Below are 19142 nucleotides of genomic sequence, written 5' to 3' on the forward strand. Positions count from 1 at the left end.
TTTATTAAAACCAGATCTCTTGTATTACTCCAGAGCCTGGAAGAATCATTGCATTCCATTAAAGGCAGCGGCGCATGCCGGCTTTTCTTTGTCTCTGGCCACCTCTGTAATTGCACCCCTCTGCTAAGCTGGAAAAGCTCCCGAGATGCAGGCCAGGCAACGGGCTTCTCATCGGGGCGGATTACGCTTAGCAACAAACAGAAACTCACATTTATCCTTGGAGGCAAGGAAGGAGTGGAAAGGCACGTCTACCAACACCAGTGGGTAGGAGGAGGGGTTTGGGGAGGGGCAGAAGAGAGTTGCTATGTTCTCCAAGCACAAGTGTTGCCTGTTAAACCCCCCATACCCAAGTGTGGGATTTGTGTAAAAAAGGTGCTCTAAGCATGCTCAAAATGATCTTTTCTTTGTCATTATTTCACACATCCCAGAGTTGAGCTCTGGCATTAGAAACACATTCTGAGGCTCAGCCCTAGGAAACCCTTGCTCAAATTGAGCCCTATCAATAGGACTGCAAGAGAGAATTAGCGAAAGATTCTTCCATCGCTCCAAGCAAAGAGACCATTATTTAGGCAGAGCATTATCAGATTTATGATGCAGTCCAATGCACCACATGACTCCAGGCAAATCTCATGGATTCCGATAGGCTTAGACTGGAGTACCTCTACAAACAATGCAATCCTAAGGAGAGTTACTCCAGTCTAAGCCCATTCATTTCAATGGGCTTAGACTGGCATCACTGCGCATAGGACTGCACTGAAAGAGTTGCACTTTGTATGAGACAGAACCAGAAATTTAAACTGCATTCCAATGGATTTTGGATCAGGACTTGCTGGCTAGCACTTCCTAGCATCTGGCTCCTCCACCTTCACAACCCATTTGACAGAGGTATTAAATTAGCCAATCAAACGGTGTTTCAGTACTTGCCCTTCTCCCCTCCAGATGGCTGCCCACTCTTTTTCTGTTTTAAAATGATGCATGAGTAGACCATCACTTGCAGTGCTGTCCTAAGCAGAGTTAACACCCTTCTAAGCTCATTGACTTTAATAGAGAAGGGTCTCCTTCTGCTTAGGATGGCACAGTTCAGTGTACAGTCAGTCTGCCTTCTTCAATTTAAAAAAGTTTTTTTTAAAAAAAAAATACAAACAGTGCTCTGAAATTGAGGAAGGAAATAACCTAATAATATCCGGAGAGTCGTGGTCTCCCTGGTCAACAGGAAGAGCTCGTTTCCCCTTAGGTCAAGGGAAGGGAATTCTATATTTAAGTAAAGAATGCATTAGTGCAGCTGTTAAAAACTGTGTATTCTGTATTCGCATAAAGAGAGGGGTGGGATCACATTCACGGGCTCATCTCCCCCTTAAATTCATCCATTCAACCAACCATCTGCAGTAAGCACTACTTAAGTACCAGAATAGGTTTCTCTATGCGATCAGAAACATTGCAGCTTTCCCAGTCTTGTGAAATAGCTTACCCTATTTGCCTAGAAAGAATAGGGCTTTCTTCCCAGGAATGCGATCCTGAAAAATAGGGTTCATCTTAAAGTTGCATGCAAGTTACAGGTTTGTACAGTAATTAAAAAACCCTTTCATGTAGGTAAATGGGAATCATACATAATACACATGTATGCTGTAGATGTTCAGCTGAACATGTGGATGATTTCTAGGCAGGTCCAGTAGGCCTGATCACCCTTCTCTACATACACTCTACATACATTGTATACATTTTTTTATATTTTCCAGTGCCTGGTGAGTATGCTTCCCCTCTGTAAAGTTAGGTAGGTCTGTAAACAGCCTTCAGATGTCTTTGGTTTATTTACAAGTATTTAAAAGTTTGTACGTAAACCTGTTGTTTGCTCTCTCTGGTATAGTGCGGTATAGTGGTTAGAAGCAGTGGACACTAATCTGGAAAACAGGGTTTGATTCTCCACTCCTCCACCTGAGCGGCAGACTCTAATCTGGTGAACTGGGTTGGTTTCCCCACAGAAGAAGCCAGATTAGGGTGGCCAGGTCCCTCTTTGCCACTTGCGGGAGGTTTTTGGGGCTGAGCCTGAGGAGGGCAGGGTTTGTGGAGGGGAGGGACTTCAATGCCATAGAGTCCAATTGCCAAAGCGGCCATTTTCTTCAGGAGAGCTGATCTCTGTCATCTGGAGATCCGTTGTAATAGCAGGAGATCTCCAGCTAGTACCTGGAGGTTGGCAACCCTAAGCCAGATGGGTGACCTTGGACCAGTCACAGGGATGCCAAATTAAGCAAAGGTTCTTCCCCAAGATCACTTGGGCTAGCCGGTATCTTTCATCCTAGCCTCCTTTACAGTCTTCCTGAAATTTACCAAAATCCTGTGAGCTCAACCTTGAGCTTATGGATGAAGGGTAGAATACAAATGAAAGGACTAAAAATTATTATAGCGCCAGTTACACAATAGTCATATTCCTTTCTTTACATCTCGCTGCTCCCTGCATAGCACACACACATCCAGAATACTAAGGAAATAATAGAAATTGTCGACTCTTTTGGTGCTTTTAATAGAAAGTGCCAGTTAATTAATAACTCATGATGCTATAGTTAACAGGACCGCCAAGCAGAATGAAGAGAACACAGAACCAAGAGGCATAAGGGCAGAACTTAGTATGGTAAAAAATGAGCTGCCTCTAAAAACAGGATAGTTTTCCCTTCCATAACATGCCATACACCTTGGCATTATCACACTAAGGCCATTTATGCAGGGGTATTAAGCTCTCAATCCCTGCTGGACTGCTTCAAGGTTTCCTTTGTATTATTCATGATTTTACCAACCTTTAAACATCACTTTGTTCCCCCCTTGTTCTTTCCCCGCAATTCTAAGATGCTGTTTGATAATGAATTTAAATTCTGTTTTAAGGCAAGAACGAGGCAAATCCCCACCATTTCCATGCATAGTTCTAACTTCGGGGTTTCTCTCCCCACACCCATTCTGGCTTCTCCCTCCCACATGTCTGTCCCTCCCATCCAACCCCTTCCCTCAAAGTGAAGCACAAAAGAGGGAGTGAAACCTTCATGAAATGTGCAGGAAGACACCAACCGAACAGAGGCTGGAAGGCAGCATCTGGCGGGGAGCTGTTGAAGAAAGGAGGGGAGGAATACTCAGCTTTGCAAAAGCACACGCACAGACAAAGAACAGTCCCTTTAAGAGCTGACCCACCCCTGCCAAGTAAACTGCAACAAGGCAGCGTTTTCAGGGGGAAGGACTTAGAAGCTCCATAATTCACTGGGGATGCATAATTAATCACAAGGTACTCCTGGAATTTCTTGCATAAATGACCTTAGGAAACATACTTTCTCTGCACTTGCTCCACATCAATGGCAGCTTCTGCATGGCACAGGGAAGTACAAAATGTGATAACAGCAGATCATGGGTAATTTTACCATATATTATGGAGAGAAAGAATTCAGCTTGGGGGTCAACATTTTGATTTTAACCACAAGATTTCCAAAGTTTCCATGGGATTGCTTCACTGGTTCCAAAGTTTCCACGGGACAGAATGCCCAGCTTGAAACTCAAATCATATTTATCCAGGATACCAATCAACACGTTTTTGGTAGCATTTTGGCAGCCATCCTGTAATTAGGGTTGAGTTACAATCTGGGCACATGGTTGTACCATCACAAGGCTGCCATTACATGTGCCAAAAAGCTACATGGGTCCACTCAATCCACACTTTTAACACATCAGTTGAGACTTGCTAATTGGACCCATGATGTCCTTGTTTCTCCCAGAGATTCTTCTAAGAAATAACCGAGTACTACAGCAGCCAACTTCACACCGACAGAAGCTGCTTCTTTCCAAGATGTGATTTATTTTAAACACAGGTTGCCCAAATCTCATCCAAGATCTGTGAAAAGCTGTTAAACCAAGCAGAGAAAGGCTACAGTTGTAAGTCTCCCAAAAACCCATTTCATTTAGATTGAAATAGGCAGTTATTGTGTTTTAATAGCAAAATTGATTATTATAAGTATGTTTATTGAGCTTTAGTAGTTTAGATTTGTATCTATTTCATAGTTGTTAATCTGCGATAAATATGTTTTTAATAATCTTCCTGTATTTATCGAACATAAAGCTGCCTGCTGAAATGAAGAGTGAGATCGCTAAAAGATACTTATTGTATGTTACTCCACTCCAAATTCATCGCTACATGCTGTTGTAGAGATTTTTTTAACTTTTAACAGAGACATAAGAGATGTAGCTATTTGGCAATAAATATATTTTTAATAAGCTATTGATAGTTAACCTGTTATCGTCAGATTAACAAACACTGTGCATTAAATGGCTATTGGCCACCCGCTCCTTTCATGGTGGACCTAGAGCTTGTGACAAAAAAATCTAGAATTAAAAACAATGGCTTGCAAGCAGAGTGCCGATGCTAGAGGAAGACCACTTCCCCACCTTGTTCCTCTCACGGCAGCCTTCTTTGCCTCCAGAAAGCATGGGCCTTTGGGTCAGTGGACTCAAAAGTCCACTGTGAGGTAGGTGGGGCTATGAGAGTGTGACTACCCTGTGGGGTAGGTGAGGCTGAGAGAGTGTGACTAGCCCAAGGTCACCCAGCTGGCTTCGTGTGTAGGAGTGGGGAAGCAAATCCAGTTCACCAGATTAGCCTCCGCCACTCATGTGAAGGAGTGGGGAATCAAACCCGGTTCTCCAGATCAGACTCCACCGCTCCAAACCACCGCTCTTAACCACTACACTGGCTCTCATTAGCAGTTGTACTGTCAGTATCCATTGATTGAGAAAATACAACAAGAAGCTTTCAGTAATGTTTTTCAATGAATTTGTATTTTATTAATCACAACAACATCTACATATATTTGAAAAGAGCAAGAGTCCAGTAGCACCTTAAAGACTAACAAAAATATTTTCTGGCAGGGTATGAGCTTTCGTGAGCCACAGCTCACTTCTTCAGTTATCAGGTAATCAAGGGGTGCCTAGCTGTTCCTCACTCCATGCCTTATCAATGGCATTTGGATTGGAGGAAGAGAGGGACCTCATCTGCAGAATACCCTGTCAGATCTTTGGGCACAGGTGTCAAGCAGCAGGTCTTTTCCACAGCAGATGCAGTGATTATTATCGGCTGTCCTTGACCAGGGCCAGGGCCTTTTCAGCCTTGGCCCCAGCCTGGCAGAACTTTCTGTCTAATGAGATCTGCACCCTGCAGGACCTAGCTGAGATGCAGGGCTTGTAAGACATAGATGTTCCACCAGGCTTGTTGTTGAGGGCAGCGACAGTACCATCTAGCAGCTGGCCTCGACTTCTCTTCCCTTCCCTCCCTCCCTCTTTCCCTTCCCTATCCTCCCTTCCCCGTCCTTTATGTTGAAACACTTAACCGTTAGTTCTGAAGACATGAACACATGAAATTGCCTTATACTGAATCACACCCTTGGTCCATCAAAGTCAGTATCGTCTACTCAGACCAGCAACGGCTCTCCAGGGTCTCGGACAGGGGTCTTTCCCATCACTTCCCTAGTGAGTCCCTTTAACTGGAGATGTTGGGGATTGAATCTGAGACCTTCTGCATGCGCAGCAGATGCTCTACCACTAAGCCACAGCCCCTCCCCACTCTGGCCACTCACTCCCCCCCAAAAAAATATTACCTTAAGCTGGACATCAGCCACCATAGAAACAGCTCTCCCTAAAGGGAATAATACCAGCACCATTGAATTGAAGATGACCTAAATTCAGCGTTATTTTTTAAATGTTCATATTCAATTGCATTTTAATGTATTTAATCCTGATATTAACCACCTTGAGGAGGGCGGAATATAAATAAAAGATCATCAACATCTAGGTGGCAAAATAAATGAGAAGTCCAATGGCACTTTAACAAGTGACATTTATTCCAGTGTTATTTTTCTTGAATCAGAGCTCACTTCAGATGCATGAACTGTGTGGGGTGACCACTCCTCTCCTGCACTTACCAGGCTACTCTGGGGTGGTTGAGAGGGGCGACACCACATCCCATTGAGACCTCTGACCCGAACAGCTTCCTGTTGCAGCTCTGGGACTTCTTGGGCTGCCAGAGATGTAGTGGGGGGGACGGGCAGGGAAGCCAACTGACAGGCCCACAGGGAAGTCACCAGCCAAGCAGCAGCTCCTTCAAGGGCTGCAGCCCACATTTCCATTCAGGGTGCGGCATTTTCAGGTCTTGCCAGAGATGGGATGGGCAGTGGGGGCCAATATGCACCACCCAAGCCTCTCTCAAGGAGCAGTTCTCCTTGTGAGTAGGCAAGCAGCTGGTGCATACTTGGGGGCCTCCAGTACAGAATGGCTCGGTGCCACCTGCCAGGATGAGGGCTTGAAACAGGCAGATCCAGTTGGGGAGGCACGGCCGAACTGCAGCAAGCCAGCTGAAGGATGAAGCCCAGCCAGCAGCCGGATCAATAGGGTTGCCAGCTCTGGGTTGGAAAATACCTGGAGATTTGTGGGGGGGGGGTGCAGCCTGAGGAGGGTGTGGTTTGGGAAGGGGAGGGACTTCAATGGGGTATAATGCCATAGAGTTTACCTTCCAATGCAGTCATTTTCTCCAGGTGAACTGATCTCTTTCGCTTGGAGATCAGTGGTAATAGCGGGAGATCTCCAGCCACCACCTGGAGGTTGAATTCAAAATATAGCACAAGACAATTCTTTCCAAAATAAGGAAAATAAACAATTGCAACACTTGCTATTAAAGACGAATATTAGAAGCAATTATAATGATAACAATACTTGAGCAAAAAAATGTATATCAGGATTGGTCTAATTGAGACCCCAACTCCTAGCATAAGGCTTTACAATACAAAATATAAGCCCAAATGCTCAATCCTTATTCAGTCCATAACAATGAATCCATAAAAGTGTGTCAGTAGGCAACCCTATGGATTGAGGTTGGCAGGTTGGCAACCCTATGGATCAACACAGTGGAGGGGGGCATGGCTGCCACAGAGGTGAGCCTGGAAGGAAGGCATGGGTGGAGGAAGACGGAAACCTGCCTAAGCTGGATGGATTTCCAGACCTCTTACAATAACTCCACAGCCATTCAAGGGTCCCCAGCCCACAGGTTGGGAACCAGTATTTTAGAGTACATTATGCTAATTCAGTATGTTTCAGGGTTTGCCAATTTAGTTTACATCTGGTTAGAGCTGATTGGCATTGAAATCTGTATCTATTAAACAGACCTTAATCCAATAGCATGGGTATGAATCTCTCTCATTTTGTAAACACCGCCATTTTAAGTGTTAATTGGTGTCGGCTGGATTGTGAAGATAAGTACAATTTATGAAACATTTTGAAATACAAATTCCAAGTAGATGATGACATCAGTTGGCCGTGCCATAGCTGTTACTTTTTAGGTGACAAATAAGGCAATCCTATGCAGCGTTACTCCAGTCTATGCCCATTGAAATGAATTGGCTTAGACTGGAATAGCTCTCCTTAGGATTGCACTGAAAGTCTCTGGCTCCGGCCTTAATTACACAAGAAGTAGATATTAATAAAGCCAGATTTCCTTGGCAATAGTGCGAATTAATTCAATTCACTCCGTTCCCAAATGCATGTATCTCACCTTTCCTTCCAAAGGAAGCCCAAATATTGGTTAACAAAAGCATATCCATCAAAAAACCTACCTTGAAGCCCATTCAATACAAGCATGCATTTCCGCCAGTTCTTCTCTGTCCAGTCTTTATTATACTGATATTTGATATGACAGATGCGACAGAATTAGGAACAGATGTGAAGATTAGGGTGACATATGTGAAGAACTAGGGAAGTGGAGTTTGCCGCAATGTCTCTTCATCTCCACTACCCCTAAAAAACTCAGAAGCCAGTACAGATCAAGGCAAGGGGTGTCGGAAAGGAGGAGCTAATTCAAGTGATAGAGAAATGGGAGGGGCGGATAATAGCCAAGGAAGGAAGGCAACCTCTTTCTCCAAAAATTCCACCTGCCCCAACCTGTAAACTGATAGGCTGTTACCTTATAGTAAAGTAAAATCATCTTCAAGGAAAACAGAAAACAGAACATTGTCTAAATTTTTTAAAAAGTTTTATTTATTTATTTCATTTAGCAACTGTAAAGATTGCATCTGTAGAATTTCTGCCTATCCTATAGCCCCATTCATCAGAAAAACTAACCAATGAATGACAAGGGAAAACATTAGGGGACAAATTAGCTGTTGCAAGCTTGTGAACGTTACAAGATTCTCCTTCACACACCTATTCAGAGCAAAGGCAAACACAAGCTGCCATCGGTATTTGTCCAGGTTCAACAGCTATTTCCCAGATCACAGAAACTGGCACAGTTGATGTTCCTGACCTGCCAGTTGGGATGTTACATTGTGCCTCCTAGAGACAATGCTTGCATGTGCAAAACCTGATCTAGCGTAATGTGAGACTCACCTGTGGAAACATACAATTCCAAAAAATATTGGGTGGGGTTTATATAGACCCTATAGGTTAGTTTCAAAGACTATCTTTTTCTGAGCAAGGTATTTTCCACCGATGGAGTGGAAAATTCATTTGAAAAAGGAGGAAAGCTCTTGATTTAGCAGAAGGAAGTGATAAGATCAAATCAAATGTACATCATTCCAGTGGCTATGCTGGATTGTGACCTCTGATTTCAAGCAAAAAAAGAAATGCTTAATATTTGCCCTTTTACACATTCTGTCTATAGCTACCAGCCACTAAGATCAGTTGTTCTTATGGGCCACAGTCTCATAGAGAGGTAAATATTCTTAAATTCAATGATTTTAATAAGTACTCTCTGTCAAACTGTGGCCACAGTTTTTCACTGCTTTTTTTTTTTAAGCAGGGATGGAAAAAAACAAAAACCTTCTGTTCTTTCCTATGGTTCCTGTCTCATTTGTTATGCATCCCCTTACTAGCCTTTTAAATCTTTCCTTTGAGCACCAATCTGATTCCCACATATGCCACACAATGAGGCGGTGATGTGAATGTGGCAACTTTTAATTGAGCCACATCATCAGCATCAATTCAAATGTAAAATTAATGATCCTGAATCATAATAATCATAAACTCATGCATAACCCTCCCCCCCACCCCCCGTGCGCTGGCAAATAACTCTTTGCAGTGATACTATGGTGTTAAGCTGATTTGCAAGAAGCCCGCACACTACCCAGGAATTCCAATTAACCAAATTAACACTATCACTTCAAATCATGTCTCAGCAGCAGGACACTTCCGAATGGCCTCAGGCTGGCAGCAAAGTAGCCAGATGAAAAACTGATTCCATCTCTCAGGGTTTGGAGGATTTTATTTCTTGGTGGTGGGAACAATTGACGTCTGAGCTGGATGCATTCTGTTGCCTTGATTCGGCAATGATGACCAGGGTGCAGAAGCAATCTTCCTCATGCATGGCTGGTACAGGGTGCAGATGTGCATGCTGGCCCATCCCTGTTACAGTGCTCTCACTTGGGCCTACTGAACCAAACAGGTGAATCTTTGGATGGGGATGGGGACAGTGCAATCCTAAACAGTTGTGTGTTAAGTGCCGTCAAGTCGCTTCTGACTCATGGCGACTCTATAAATGAAAGTCCTCCAAAATGTCCTATCTTTGACAGCCTTGCTCAGATCTTGCAAATTGAAGGCTGTGGATTCCTTTATTGAGTCAATCCATCTCTTGTTAGGTCTTCCTCTTTTCCTGCTGCCCTCAACTTTTCCTAGCATGACAAGTGACTCTTGTCGTCTCATGACTTGACCAAAATATGATAGCCTCAGTTTAGTCATTTTAGCTTCTAGGGTCAGTTCAGGCTTGATTTGATCCCTAAACAGTTACACCCTTCTAAATCTGTAGAATTCAGTGGGCTTAGAAAGGTGTAACTCTGTTTAGGATTGCATGAACATTCACCCGGAGCTGAACTAGGGCCAGTGTAAGGGTACAGACTGACACAATCCCAGGCCAAACTGTTGGACAAAAGAGGCTAAAACAACACACAATACTAAGTACAATGACAGATACAGGGATTCCCAGCATTTACAAAAGAATAGCAACCTTTGTAACCAATAGGGTTGCCAGGTTCCTTTTTGCCACCAATGGGAGGTTTTTGGGGCAGAGCCTGAGGAAGGCAGGGTTTGGGGAGGGGAGGGACTTCAATGCCATAGAGTCCAATTGCCAAAGCGGCCATTTTCTCCAGGTGAACTGATCTCTATCAGCTGGAGATCAGTTGTAATAGCAGAAGATCTCCAGCTAGTACCAGGTGATTGGCAACCCTAGTAACCAGTTAGTGCTTAGAAGCATTGACTAATGACGACGTCTCACTGAAATGTGGCCACTTTAAAAATATCAGCAAGCTCCTTTTCTCTGAACACAATAACAAAGCAGGGGTCAAATTCTGATCCTGAAGCAGCTAATTTCCTGCTTTCCAGCAAGGTCGAGTGAGGAAAGGAAGCTGTAGGGCATTAAAACCCCGCCACTTCTGGTCCCTGCCAGAAAAGCTTAAAATCACCGCAACTGGTTTTGTAAATAATTCACTGATGAAAACTAACTCTTACCTCCAAGAAAAGAAGATTTCTCTATGTTGCCCAGGCCATCAATGTGCCACAAATGACTAACATGTGCAGCCAGGCACACAAGTTCATCTGATTGGGTTTTGTACTGATTTTTTGTGGTCCTTTTTATAAGGCTGACTTCACATTATGAAGTTCCCTCCGATCGCTCCCAAGGATGGCGGAATGTCTCAGCCCCGGCACTATAAGCACCTTCCCTGGGCACACCCTTCTGGACGGACAGAGACTGGCTCTCTACTCGCACCACCGCAGCCAAAATTCGCCCTTCCCTCACCTCTCTGAAGGTGGGATGGGGCAGTCGTGGGAACCAAATCACGTCCATGCTTCCTTAAGAGAATCTTGCTAGTGATAGAAGCACCCAATGCAAATGCACTTCCAATATGCAATGAGTGAATGAGAAGATCTTTTTTTAATGTTAGTTATATTCTGATTTTAACTGATTATCATTTTATGATGGAACACGTTTTTTTTCTTTTCTTTTAAGGTGCCTGTACAAAAGCATCTGGCAATGTGGTTATTATGCTAATAAAAGTTCATGTATGTGTGTGTGAAGAGCCCCGTGGTGCAGAGTGGTAAGCTGCAGTACTGCAGTCCAAGCTCTACTCACAACCTGAGTCCGATGCCAACGGAAGTCAGTTTCAGGTAGCCGGCTCAAGGCTGACTCAGCCTTCCATCCTTCTGAGGTCGGTAAAATGAGTACCCAGCTTGCTGGGGGTAAAGGGAAGATGACTGGGGAAAGCACTGGCAAACCACCCCGTAAACAAAGTCTGCCTAGTAAACGTCGGGATGTGACGTCGCCCCATGGGTCAGGAATGACCCTGTGCTTGCACAGGGGACCTTTACCTTTATCTTTATGTGTGTGTGAGTGAATGGACCATCAGCATGCAGGTGTACAACCCAGGGTAGGCACCAAAATGAAATGGTAAAAAAATGCAACCAATGCCAGACCAAAGAAAAGTGTTGGATATTCACCAATAACATTGGCCATGTTTGGTAACAATGGAGTAGTAACAATGGTATTCATACTTGCTTCACGATGGTTAAAGAAACAAGAGAGGAGAAGACTTGCAATGTTTGGAAAGGATTTCCCATGAAGAACTGCACACAGAAAAGTTTCTTCAGGGGGCAGCTCTGGCAATCCAGTAGACATCCCAAGTGATACTGCTGTGCAAGAGAATGGAACACACCGACTTGCCCCAGAAGAAGAGCTGTACCCCCAAATGCACTGGGCAGCAGCATTTCATCCTAATTAAACAGGTTTTCTTCCTAGCATCTATTGAGGTCCTTTCCTCCTTTGTTTCTTTTAATCACAGGTGCTGCACATTTCTTTTCACGGCAGTTCTAGTTTGATCCTAGCAACTTAACACTAGTGGGTGGATGGGGAATGTACGGTATCTCCTCATCAGGGGGAAAGGATGGTTTTCCCCCGAAAACCGTCTTCTTTGGCGCTCTTACCCCCAGATCGACTGCAGCCAGCTATCTGAACCGTGCATTTACAAAGGCAGACTAATACTGAGTACCTGCAAGAGCCTCTAGTTAATGCCCAGTGGGGAGCTGCTAACTGCAACTCCCGTGGTAATACCCAGCAAAGTCATTATAATGAAGGGTGTTGCCGTAAGATAGCACCAGTGGAATTCGCTCCTAATGAGAGGCTTCAAAGCCGTAATGAGCTCGTGAAGCAATCCTTTTCATTTACTGAACTTGCCCCCGTGCGCTCAGCACTTAGACAGGGGTCACACATCAGGCAAACAGAATGTGTGCGCATGTGGGTGGATATAATATATTTGTCATTCTTTAAAAAGCACAGATTAATAATTGCCCTCACTGAAGCAAACCCTTTATGGTCTGTGCGCACCAATCAGAGAGAGGAAAGAAGGGAGCGAAGTGTGCCCAGAACGGGTGTCGGTGACCCGCACAGATCACATCCCAAAACACACAGAAAATGAAGAAAATTCTTCTAATTAACTCTTTGGATTCCCTGATAATTAACTCTGTGCATCAATGCGTTCTCATGTTGGAAGAGAGCCTTGAGAGAGGAGTTTGGGTGGCAAATTTCCTTTCCCTGCAAGGAAATGTCAGTCACACACAAAAATGTACAATGCACCTGTCACACACTAACATGATTTCCAGCGCAATCGTGCCCAATCTACATTTACATTGCTTGTCACATAGACTGTCCCTCCACTTATGTGCCGAGTACTGGAAGGAAAATTTGCCTCAACTCTGCCTGCACCAGAGGACTGAAAAGAAGAGAAGGAGCACGTCAGTAGTCCTGCAGGAAGCGACATCGTTCTGCTTTCCTTACTGAAAAGGGGCCAAGAGAGAGTATAGTCAGCCACAGAGCCTTTGAAACAGGGCTTCCATTTTCAGGATTCCAGACCCTAATTAGGAAGAGTTAATTTTTCAGAAGGCAATGTGGAAAAAATTAGGAAACGGCAAATATTCTGACATTTGCTCTCCCAGGTGCTTATTGCTGTGTTCGTTTCAGCACAATGTTTTGTAAATCCCTGTGTGTTAGTCAATGCATTTTGTATTTAAAGGTTTTGGTATTTTTAAGTGGGCAGTGAATAAAAATTTTGCATGTGTAACCAACCTTTCATGTTCTTTACAGTTGAAATCCCAAATCCTCTTCGGATGAATACAAGATTTTCAGCTGTCATCAGGCACTCTCTCTCTCTCTCTCTCTCTCTCTCTCTCTCTCTCTCTCTCTCTCTGGATATGGGTATGCACATATTTGTATGTTCATGACATCGTTCATGACACAGTATCAAAACTAGGGTTGCCAATCTCCAGGTGGTTAAAGGAAAAAACAGCACCAGCTCCAATTAACAATAATCAAACTGAATTTTATAATGATTACTCAAAAATAATTCAGTATTGGTGTACTATTCTGTACATTTGTCAATGATATAATCAGGTGGTGGCTGGAGATCTCCCGCTATTACAACTGATCTCCAGGTGACAGAGATCAGTTCACGTGAATAAAATGGCAGCTTTGGAATGTGAACTCTATGGCATTATACCCCATTGAAGTACATCTCCTCCCCAAGCCCTGCCCTCCTCAGACTTCACCCCCAAAATCTCCAGGTATTTCCCAACCGAGAGCTGGCAACCCTAATCAAAATTCTCTTCTGAAGCCCCTCTGACTAGCAGTGGTGGCCCTGTGTGGCTGCTTCAGAAACAGGTGGGGACTCAGAAACCTCCCTATTAGGGTTGGCAGCTCCAGGTTGGGAAATACCTTGAGATTTTTGGGGTGGAGCCCAAGGAGGGCGGGGTTTGGGGAGGGGAGGGACTTCAGTGTCATAGAGTCCATTTGCCAAAGTGGCCATTTTCTCCAGGGGAACTGATATCTGTCGGCTGGAGATCAGTTGTAATAGAGGGAGATCTCCAGCTACTACCTGCAGGTTTTCAAACCTACTCACTATGAATATAAAACTTGACACACAAGCCTTTGGATCAGGGCCTACATAGGTGAGAGTTATATTCAGGGGCAGATTGAGATTAAGGCCACTGGGGAAAGCCCCATTGAGCCAATGGCTTGGAGGGCTGCCCCCCTGGCCCCAGACAAGAGGTGGTTCTTGCCTTGTGCCAGATGGGGAAAGAGGTGGGCAGCCCCACTGAACCCTGCACAACAAAGGAGACATCTGGCAAAGCTGCACATGGCACAGAGCTGGCGAGGCAGGCTCTTTCCCCCTCCCACCCACGGTGGCAGGGGTGGGCCGAGGGTGGGGCCCTTTTCCTCCCAGTCTGCCCCGGTTATATTTTCGTTCTGCCAACCAAAGAGTTCTGTAAGTAGAGCTGAGTCCAATCAGTCTTATCATCTTACCAAAATGCAAGCTGTTTCACAGCATCACAAGGCCGTCTGGCATTTTGGTCTTCTGAAATACCATCACCTTGAAATATTGTCATAAAACAAATATACAGAGAATAAGACTTTTTAAAAAAAAATGTTTTTGATCGATTCTTAAGCAGGAAAAAAATTAATTCTGCCATTGCATTGTCAGAAGAGCTGTGTAAAGAACAATCAAATTAAACTGCACAAACAGAGCCGAGCAGGAAGCCATTTTCTTCCTGGTTTCTTTGTTTTCTTTCTTTCTTGTATGCTTATTCTCTTTTCCAGGATGCTCAGCAACATCAGTCACAGATCACAGCAGGAAGTTGCACAACGTCTACATCCATCTTAAGCTGCGTAATGTGACACTGGAAGGATTTGCCGATTTAAATGCTATGCACTACAGCATGCAAAGATGCGATGGAAGCCAGCATCGCAGCCTTTGAGTGAGGTCTTTATTTACATCTGAATGGCAGATGACTCAATCCCACAACTTCCAGGTGACTAAAAACATTAGCTTGGAGGTGTGAAGGGCCTGCCAAGATTACAGGTAGGGGCACAAGGATTTTTGCTGAGCATAACACTACTGTGTATTCGACTGCTGGTTCTTCTTAAATATGCAACAGCTCCCACTGAACGGGAGCTGGGTTTGGGGGGGCCGTGCCAGGAGCCAGAGGTCCGCCCCGGATTTGGCCTTTCCATTGGGGGTGGGAGGAGAGTTCAGGAGAAGGACACTGGCGGTGCGCCTCTCCCTCACAACTCCCGATGGGCAGCAGCTGGTAAGGTAGACTGCGGCGGCAGCAGCAGGCCGGAAGGAGCCGGCCTCACTCCGAATGGCGGCGGCCAGCTGTGCAATGGGCATCTGTACAGCCCATTGTTTGAAGGGGCCAATCAGGGCCCAGGTGCCTCATTGCTCCCCGGCCGGTGGCAAAACAGACCTGAGGTTTGCACTCGGGGCTGCCGGCCAGGTATTTATTACCGGCACTTCTCCTAGCCAAGCCAGCCCTCTGCTGACTTTGTCCCACTTTCCCTCCCTATATTCAATGTCTAAGAATTTTGTCACAACGTTAAGGTTGGCGGTTTTGTCAGGCTCAGGCGTCTGTCCCTAGCATCCCATAAGCAAACTCGTCCAGGCAGGCAGCTCTGAAGCAGTAATACTTTATTAGGAGCAATAGGACAGATAAAAGAACTGACTGTCTACAAACAGGTAAGGCTTGTCATGAGGAAATAGGTTACATGGTATAAAAGCAATGCAGGCTTTGGAAGTAAACAGGAGCAAGCAATCCCGAGATAAGCAGTTCCCAGGGAGAAAGACTAAACAGCAGCCCAACATCTGCGGAGCTGAGCAAAACCGGATGGAGGATACTATACACAGAGTTTACAGGGATGAGAACTGAAGACTTGACCCGTAGCCAAGCACTGGCCTAACTCAGGTCAACAGCCTATACTCCTGTTAGAGAGCAAGGCCTGACAGGTTTGGCCAAGGGGCCGGATCCTGTTTGGGGGAAAGCCGGCCTGCGTGCCCCCTTTTCCCAGGCTGGAGACCCCAATAAGGGGTTTGGAGGGAGGCCTGGAGTTGGACATGCCCAGTCGGGGGCCGAAGGGATGGACTCCTCCCAAGTGGCAGTGGACCACCCAGAGGCTGCTGTCAGAGTGGGTCCTGGACCCTGCCATCTCAGGCTGCGCCCAGCAGGGGGCTGGGCGCAGGATACATCAGCTGGCACTCGGGTCACCTGATGTCAGGATACTGCCTCCATGCTTGCCAGTGCCTATTGCTGTAACCAATAAAGATGTGGCCAGTTTCAATCCTACCATGTTTGTATTGTGATTTGTATACCACTTACCATATATACTCATGTATAAGCCGACCAGCGTATAAGCCGAGATGCCTAATTTCACCCCAAAAATGGGGAAAAATTAGGCACCCGCGTATAAGCCGAGGGTCAGTTTATACAACCCCCGGGTCGCCCTCCTGCCTGGCCTCCCAGGCCCTCCAGAACCACCCCTAGGGGGAGAGGGGGAAGAGCCCCTGAACCCCCTACTTACTGGGAGAGGCGGCGATCAGCTCGCGGCGGCGGCCCCCCTGGCATGCAGGAGGTCACGCAGGCCGCTCCTGAGCCGGGGAAGCGCGCTGGAGGCAGCGGCGGTAAGTTCCCCCCCTCCCTCCACCTACCATATTGACCCGCGTATAAGTTGAGTTGGGATTTTTCAACCGTTTTTTGGTGATGTAAAACTCAGCTTATACGCGAGTATATACGGTAACTTTGCATGTACAGCGGTTTAGGGTTCTGGGCAAACACTGTGGGTTATGGGCAGGGGGTGGGTGGGCCACCCTTTGGGAGGGGCCGGTCCTCTGGATCCACACTTGGCCTGGGCCCACAAAACCTTTTGTGCGTGTGCTGTCAAGTCACAGCTGACTTATAGTGACCCAGTAAGGATTTCAAGGCAAGAGATGTTCAGAGGTGGTTTGCCATTGCCTGCCTCCATGTCACGACCCTGATATTCCTCGGATATTGCCCACCCAAATACTAGCCAGGGCTGACCCTGCTTAGCGTCTGAGATCTGACAAGATCAGCAATATAACCCACCCATTATTAGCTAAGGAACCAACCAGGTGCTTCTAGGAAGCCCATAACAAGACTGACTGTGTTCCTGAGCACCTAATATAATAGGGACGCTCCTCTGATACTGGAGAGAATAGGTATGCATCATGACTAGCATCCATTTTGACTAGTAGCCATGAATACCCCTGTCCTCCATGACCATGTCCACTCCCCTCTTAAAGCCTTCCAAGTTGGCAGCCATCACTACATCCTGGGGACAGGGATTCCAAAGCTTTGGTGCTGCCACAAAAGAAGCCCTATCGCACATGGCAACCTGCCAAACTACTGATGGCAGTGGCATACAGAACAGAGCCAAATTTATGTCAAACAAATGCCAGCTGACCATTTCAGAGCTTTTAAGGAAACAGAATGCAAACAAAGCAAACGCTGAAGCATTCAACATGAGATGTCCTCTGCTTCAGCAGAAAAGAACCCTTATTTTGAAAAGACCAATAGAAGAATGTTGCCTCCAAACATTTGAACACATGAACACATGTTCTTAATAAGTTGTTGCCGATGCCGTACCTCCTCAATATAAGCAATTCAGAATGCAGGTGAGCTTTCACCTTAGTGCAATGTAACGCTCCCCCTTTGGCTGTCATAGAAGGCAAATACAAAAAGATCCCTTTTCAGGAATGTGTGTGCATCTGCCAGGATGGTAGTAGAGAGACAACAGAACACGTGATATTTGACTGCAGGATTGATACTACCCATTTTGGCTGGCCTTCCAACTAGACAAAGATCCATCCAACTAATGAAAATACTTGAAGATAGGAATAATGAGACAACTTATAAAGTCGCCAAATATGCAAGGTTATGTATTAAGCACAGAAGCAGTTGGTGTAATTCTGATAAGGGAAGTGCAATATATCACTGAATAGTAACAATAAGCAAATATTAATTTTATTATAAACATTTTTATAATTAGTAAAAAGGTTTATAGTTAATAATTTTATAATTAGTAATTTTTATAATTAGTAATTATTGTAAACATTTTATAATTAGCAATATATCACTGAATGGGTAACAATAAGCAAATATTAATTTTATTGTAAACATTTTTATAATTAGTATTTTATGGGAAAATGTATTGCAATATTTTATCTTTTTAATCAATGTTAATCCCTTTGAATATATACTTTGCTGGTCAATGACCATAATAAATTGAATTAAATTGACCTGGTCTCAGACAGATGTATAGTTGGACTTCCTGAGTCTGTAAGAGATCCCAGACAATTTGAGCTGATGGCTTGCTCCCCAGATACTATGCTAGGTGCAGTTGAAGACAACATGCCTTCATAATTGATCCATATGTCTTCACACGATCCTTCCATTTTGTAAGGTGACCAAATAAAATACCAGGCCTGTAACTGTTATTACAGTAGCAGGTATCCACAAAGGACCTGAGCCAAAGTTTTCAACATAGACTGCATCTCCAGTCATAAAAAGGAATCATTTTACTTGTCGGTTGTGTTGCCATTTCTGTTTCTGTCGTTTATGATACATACGTCCTGTCAGATATGGGTGTAACAAATTGTTGACTAGTAAAGGAACTTGCATTACCCATCACAAGCATTTCAGGCAGCCCATGGATATTGAAACACATTCTTAATTTTTCAACAGTAGCTTCACTAGTTGATGTAAACATAGGATAAATCTCCACCCACTTCAATTGTGCATCTACCAATACAAGGGACATCTTTCCCAGAAAGGGACCTATATAATCTGCATGTAATCCCCTCCAAGGTTGATCTGGCCACTCCCAAGGACAGAGGGCAGCCAGAACAGGCATCTTACGGCTTTCTCGGCACACATCAGAAGCCTGAACCATGTTCTCAATTTCATGGGCCATTCCCGGCCACAACAGGGAGCTTCTAGCTAAGCATTTCATTTTAGCGATTCCAGGGTAGGTCTGGTGAAGGTCTCATAATATGGTCTCCCATCCTTGTTTTGGAATCACCAGACAGGCACCCCACAATACACACCCATCATAGGCGCTCAGTTCCCATTGACATTGGCATAATAATATCTTTGTCATCGTGTACTGTTGTAGGCACTTCAGGTTAAGGTAGGCGGCTCAAGGCAACTGCATGGCTCGCAAAATGACAGCCCATCTCTGGATCCTTGCCAAAGCCATCTGTGGTGCCACTTTATTTCATTAAATAATGAAATCAGAGGTTTGTGGT

Source organism: Euleptes europaea, chromosome 1 (genome assembly GCF_029931775.1).
Source record: "Euleptes europaea isolate rEulEur1 chromosome 1, rEulEur1.hap1, whole genome shotgun sequence".
In the NCBI taxonomy this organism is placed as follows: domain Eukaryota; kingdom Metazoa; phylum Chordata; class Lepidosauria; order Squamata; family Sphaerodactylidae; genus Euleptes; species Euleptes europaea.